Here is a 7,284-nt window from a genome sequence, read left to right as displayed (position 1 = left end):
CCGAAAAATTTTAAATAATTCTAAAAATTTTAAAATTTTAAAACTTTTTAAAATAATTTTAAATTTTAAAAACTTTTTAAAATAATTTTAAACTTTTAATTTAAAATTTAAAATAATTTTTTATTATTTTAAATTAAAAATAATTTTAGTATTAAATTAAAAATATTTTAAATTTTAAATTTTAAATTTTTTATAAAATTATTTAAAATTCTTTTTAAAAATAAAAAAAATTAAAAATGTAATTTTTTGAATAATAATTTTAAAATAATTTTTATTTTTTTCTAAATTTTTACTCTTTTTTGTATTTTTTTTATTTTTTTGTTTTTTTAACAAAATTTTAAAATTTTAAAATTTTTAAAAATAATTTTTTTTTTTTTTCAAAATTTTTAATTTTTTTTTAAAAAAATTTTGTATTTTTTTGGACTTTTTTAAATTTTCTTTTCTCTTAAATGACGTGGCGCACTATTATTGTTCCACGTAACAAAAGTGACACATAGGACGCGCCACGTTAGCAAAATGTTAACTGCGTTAGGGTAAATTGACGGTTTGTACCATCATGAGACAACTTTGAAACATTTTGTACTATCATGTAGCGAAAAAAACTTTTTGGACCATAATGAAATATTTGTAAAATATTTTGGACCACCAGTGCAATTTACCCTTAAAAGTATTCCAATGACATAAAATAATTGCTATTTTCAAATTTTTGGCAACAAGTTGCATAATATATGACATATATATTAATAACTGTTTGATAATAATTAATCCCACGCAACGTGGGTGTAACTGGCTAGTTCAATTTAGACTTCTAGCTGTCGTTTGATGAGAGGCTTACATTCATTTAACAAGAGAATGACACATAAGCTTCTTAAGCAATTCCTCATCATATAGTTAATTCTCCCTTTGTTATATGATGAATTTTTTATATGGTAATAACTAGCCCATTAAAATTAAATGAATATTACAGTTGAAACATTCCTTTTTTATTATAAATTCATATTTCAATTTTTTGATAAAATAAAATTTTATGTGTTATTCAAGCTGTAAAAATTGACCTACGAAACAACACAATAATAGTAAAATTACCTTTTGTTTTTTACCAAGTAATTAGAATCAGACATGTTTGTATAATTAAATTAGTTATCAAATAAATTGATTTGTTTTAATTTTTAGATAAATATCATAATAAATAAATCTAATAAATATAATTTTATGAAATTAGTTTCTTATAATCAATGGTTACGATACAATAATATTTATAAATATGTAATCTCTAGAAAATTAGAGATACTTATAGGAAATTATAACGAATACTACACTCAATGTTAGAACAACCTCTGGTATATAAATTTTCTTTTAAAATATTATTAATGTTTTAAATTTTATATGATGATAAAGATTAAATTAAATAAATTATAATACTTATAGGTTTCTTCATTTTTACATTATCAAAACTTTTATATATATATATATATATATGTAACTTAAATTGCTACAACATAAGTAAGAGCTGAAAACCTACATAAAATATCTTTTTAGAATATTTTAGAGACTATATTTCTATTACTAAAACTTACATTTGTTTGTTGTAGACAAATTTCCGGATTTTTTATATGAATTATTTTTTAGAGAACAAAATTAGAATTTCATTAACTTATTATAAAATAAAATTGATTAGTTATATTGATATATATATATATATATATAAATAATGCATAATAAATGAACTAATTCTACTTACTATATGTATCATAAAGGAAAAAATATATGCCATAACACAATATTTTGCTTTTGTGTCAATTTTATCACAACATTTTAAAATTACATTATATAACACAACATTTAGGGTGTAGTGTCAATTATGACATGTCATTAAAATTTTCATGAAAATTAAACAAAATGATAATGTGGGCCTAACCATATTCCAACCATATGGATGATTAGAGGATCTAGACTCTTACAACATGCGGAATAATTCATATTCCGACCATCCTAGTGCCTTTTTATCCACTTAACTCCCTCACCATCAATACGCGTATCCCGTTCCCGTCTCTTCATGTACAAAATTTCTCCTTTAGAAAATAATCACGCCATCGATTGAATAAAAATATACATATTGAATTTATTGTAGTTCATATAGTGAATAAGGGATTAAAAATTGTTAAAAAGAAAAGGAAAGCTCATACTTGTCAAATGAAATGCAAAGCTTAATTCATTTTAACAAAAGAGGGAGAAGTGTGAGGAGAGAGATATGCAAGCTCACGGATAAAGAGTGAGAGAAAAGGCAAAGCACTGAACTGAAGAAAAAATTTGGGGCTAAAGTGGGACTAGAGATATATGAAGAAGCGAGAATATAACTCGGGTATTAATGGTGAAGGAGTCGAGTGTGTGGCATTGGGTGGGTCGAAATATGGGTTATTTCTCACGTGGCAAGAGTCTAGACTTACTATTCATCTATGGGTGCGTCACATTAGTCTTTCATTTAATTTTTACGAAAAATTTAACATTGTGCCATAATTGACACTGCACCCTGAATGATGTGCTAGATAGTGTAATTTTAAAAAGTTGTGATAAAAGTAGTACAAAAGCAAAATGTTATGCTATGATTGACAGTACACTATAAACGATGCGCTATATAATGTAATTTTAAGAGATTTGGATGCAATTGACACAAAAGTAAAAGGTTGTGTTATGACATATATTTTTCCCTATCATAAATTATAAATTATAGATTCACTAGATTAAAGAAGGGGAAACTTCCCTTTGTCTTCAATATGAATTTGTTTAATAAGTGTTTTTCTTAAGCGCAAATAGTGTATGATAAAATATTTTAAAACCATGGTTTTAGTTAAATTTCGTGGATACAAACATGATTTTCTTTAGCAGGTTGATAGGTACTTTTAAAAACTATTTTTGCTTATTTTTTATTAAAATATTAATTATAATTTCAATACTTGAAATTATTGTTTTTTAAATACTTGAAATCTTTCTAAAATAAGTATATATAATATTTTTAAGCACTTTTATATTAGCAATAACACTCCTAAACTAAGCCTACTACTCTCTTGCTCTCTCCCACCCTTTCTTCATGTCGTGCAAGAGCAAATTGAAAAACTTTTATAACTAATCTGACTTATACTCTGTTGTGATGTTCCTTTATGTTGATTTCTTCTTAGAGTTGAAAATTTTCACCCGATGATCACTGCAAGTATCCGCTGAACTTCTTATCTTTCGTCGACTCTTTAATTTTAATTCTTAATTTTCAACCTATTCTTTTCATAAGTTTCATTGTTAAAATATTAATTAAAAATATAAAATGAAAAACATTACTAATATCAAATGAATTGAAATGATTCAAAAGGGCCAAAAAGAATAATAATAATAATAAAATCAAGAACATGGAGAAAAGTCTTAAATAGATGTCCCTCTTCTTGCGCTCCTGCCATTCCTAGCGATGCCATTCGGCCCGTCTGTTCCTTCCGTCTGCTGCCACCCAGCCTGCAGCCACTTTACTCGCACACTTTCCGTCTCTCCCGCCACACACCCTGTTTTCCTGCCATCTGCGACCATATGAGTGCCTTGCGTCCCTTCTTCTCTTGCCGTCCTCCATTTACCGCCCGCTACAGCTTCCAAACTCGCTCCTGTTCGTCGAAATACGACCGCCATGTGCTCGGCCCTTTGCACCACTTCGCACCTCTCCGATTTCTTGCTTCATAATTGTTCGACAGTTGCCTCTGCTTTTCTGTTCTCGCGCTATTTTACCATTCATTCTCACTTCTCAGCCCTCAATTGGTCTCAGCCTTGCGCCCAGATATTGCTGGACAAAACCCCCTGATTGCTGCTTGGATCCCATTCACACCCGCAAATCATCGCTACTGCAGTATAACCGTGCTCTGCCTGCCAATGTTGTCTCTATGCACTTTGTTTAGACGATGGAAATATACCATGCGTTCCTCACCAAGTCTTTTCACATTTGCTGATGTTTACCGCCATATATCTTGCACCCATCTCACGAATACCATGCACGTTATGTTCCAAAAGGGTGTCCGCTTGCTGCTTGATAAACTATGTCCTTGTTTGTGTAGATAACTCTTGAGTGCATGCACTTTCTACATTGTCGTGTTGTGCAGAGAAAATATGAATGTCAAAACCCATCCTCTTGCAAGCGTTACATTTCTACATTGAAATTAACAAGGGAACTAAAGAGTTACCTCAAGTAGTTTTTAAATGCCTGGGGATAGGTTCCCATTCCTGAGCTGTACTTTAATTTATTTCATGGGATGTTATTCTGTTGTTCGTTCTCATATAAGAGCATAGTTTTCTGGCCTGCTTCCCAAGGATTTTAATTTTGACGATAACGATGATTTTGATGGTAACGACTATTGCCCTTGTAAAGTTCAGTTGGTATGATCCTAATTTTTTGTAAAGGTGAGGGACTTCAACTGTTCTTTCTTACTTTCTTCAGATAAATTTCAAATTTTTAAACTTGAATTTGCAGATATGTAGCGGTTGTGTTAATGTTCCTTGAGAGTTGGTTCAATTGTTTTGTTTTTTTCCCCCTCCCCCCATTAATATTGCCGAATCTCTTAACTGCGAAGTTGTCTGGTCCGTGAATTTTTCACTCAGCTTGCTTGAAGCACGAAGCTGTCGCAATCTGGTTCTTATATCATGGGTTCAGCTGGGCAAATCTATGTAGAGCTTTCTGGTACATAAATCATTTCTTTTTCGACATAGAAAATTATTCCCGTTTATCCAATTGTTGTATATTTTCAGTTATTCCCTTGCTTGATTTTGGTGCAGCATGAAACCTGCAAGAAATGAGGTTATTTGTATTGACCTGGGTAGTGCAAACTTCTGTGTTGCAGTCATGGACGGAAAGGTGATCATATTGACATTCCTGATATGCTGTTTTCTGATCATTTCAAGGGCCTGTTTACGTGATTGGTTGTGACTTATATGCTGGTCAAGTCTGTAGGACCCCAGAGTCATCGAAAATGCCGAAGGAGCTAGAACCACACTATTGTGGTTGCCTTCAACCAGAAGGCTGAAGTCCTTGTTGGTACACCAGCAAAATGACAGCCAGTGACCAATCCGACAAATATGGTCTTTGGAACCAAGCATTTGATTGGAAGACCCTTTGATGATCCCCAAACTCAGAAATAAATGAAGATGGTCCCCATGAAATCATTAGGCCTCTAAATGGAGATGCCTGGGTTGAGGCTGATGCACATCAGTATTCCCGTAGTCAAATTGGTGCCTTCATCCTCACTAAGATGGAGATTGCGGAGGCATATATGGGGAGGACAATCACTGACGTCGTTATTGTCATTCCCCTCATATTTCAATGACGCCCAGCAACAAATCATGCTGGAGAATTGTAGGACTTGAGCTCCAGAGAATCATCAATGAGCCCATTGCTACTCTACTGTCCTATTGTATGAACAAGAAGGAACGTCTAAACCATGGTTTTCAATATTGGGGATGGAACATTCATTGTTTCCACCTTGGAGACATCAATGGTTTTTTGAGGTACACACCAGTAATATTATCATGAATTGAACTCATCGTGTGCTACATCTTGCTTAAGTTTCCTCTAGAAGTTCTCGGTGTGCACTTTCAAGGCAAAACCACCGGTAGTGACACGTCCTTGGGAGGAGAGGATTCCAATTGTTGGACCGCTTAGTCAATGAGTTCAAGAGAACCGAGGGAATTGATCTTTCCAAGGACGGGCTTGCCCTACAGAGCCTTCGAGAAACTACTGAGAAGGCCAGGATAGAGCTCTCATCAACATCCCAGACAGAAATTAACTTACCATTTATCACTGCAGATTCTTCAGGTGCAAAACACTTGAACATTACCCTTATCAGATAAAAGTTCAGATTATGGTAAATTACTTGATTGAGAGGACCAATGATCCATGTAAGAATTGCTTGAAGGATGCTGGAATTTCTACCAGGCATATGAATGAAGTTCTTATCTCTGCTCGTCATCCCTGCAGTTATTCGCTGGATTTTGCATATAGTTGTGATTTTGCCCCTCGTTATGATCCACCTTCATTTTGAGGCTCATGACCCCTAATCAGCTTGATCAATTTCAATTTAATGTGATAGCATAACCTCGACTCATTTGCTCCTCATATTTACACATCCCTTTTGCCCAGTATCTTACTCCTATTGGTTAGTACAATATGGCCATGTACAGAGATTAGTCATTCTCCTGCTGGATAGTACCAATTTAGTAGGAAGTGATCGAGTTCGTAACAATATTATGTTGTTCTTATCATACTTCTTGGATTTGCTTACTTGCTGCCTTCAAATGGGCCCTACTAATGCCTCTGCATTCTTTCCTTTCAACCCTCTTCATTATCGCAATGTGTTTCAGGAAGAAAAGCGACTTGCATCTTCTTTAATGCAATTTGTATGCCTGCCTATGCCTAAGCATTAAAGGAAGAAAATGAATGCTACCAAGAAGCGCCGCAAGAGGGCCCATCCGTACGCTGCTACAAGTGGGTGCTTACTGCAGTATCATCACCCAGCATTGCCATCTGCCCTAGGCAGCTCCTACTTGTCCCATGTCCATTGCTCTTCCCCATGTAGCTGCCACTGTTTGGTTTTCCACATTTTTTGCTGCTTTGTTAATTTGCTACAGCTATATGCTTCACTTCTTGCTGCGTTTTGGAATTCCACTGCGGTCAAAGAAATGCTTTTTGAATAATAATGTATACTGCTGCCCCAGCCAATATGGATCACCTTACCCTTGTTGGCCCCTATGTTTTTCTGTAGATATTATTTATTACTTGGCACATGTTTTATAACTTATGCTCTGGCATTATATAGCCCTATGTTATACTTAAATGAATGAATGTGCACTTGTGCTTATTTTTTTGTTGCTAAAAAAGTTGATATATCTGCTTCCATACAACTTAAAGTCTAACAAATAAAGAAAAGTAAGAAGAATACAATCACATCTGCATGATAACAATAATATATAAGCCATCTGCTTTTGAGTTTTTATTCAGCTTGGATCCTACTCTTCCCCCTACCTGAACCTATTTTGTCGCCGCAGTTGTTATTGCCCTTGTTTCTGCATGATCATTCCCCTGTTGCACCCCACCAGGTAATGGCCTTCCAACAACCACTACATTGTTGAGTTCCCACGGGAATTGGTCCTTGGTTTTCCTCCGTCAATTGGCCATTTTTCCCCTCATATCCTCCTACATGGTTGGGACTTTTCGGCCAAAGCATTTCACACCCCTCCAGCGGTTTTGTTTAAAAGTAAACCACA

At 33.8% G+C, this 7,284-nt stretch overlaps 1 long non-coding RNA gene across 1 annotated transcript; it reads left to right on the top strand.

Moving 5' to 3' along the window:
• Positions 1-3,461: 3,461 nt before the first annotated feature.
• Positions 3,462-6,833, top strand: LOC116215968. The gene is made up of 4 exons (XR_004158597.1): positions 3,462-4,705; positions 4,801-4,879; positions 4,976-5,836; positions 6,382-6,833. It is a non-coding gene; the product is annotated as an uncharacterized LOC116215968 (long non-coding RNA).
• Positions 6,834-7,284: the final 451 nt, after the last annotated feature.

The sequence above is a fragment of the Punica granatum genome, chromosome 8 (genome assembly GCF_007655135.1).
Source record: "Punica granatum isolate Tunisia-2019 chromosome 8, ASM765513v2, whole genome shotgun sequence".
NCBI lineage: Eukaryota > Viridiplantae > Streptophyta > Magnoliopsida > Myrtales > Lythraceae > Punica > Punica granatum.
This window is presented reverse-complemented; position numbering and strand designations above follow the sequence as displayed.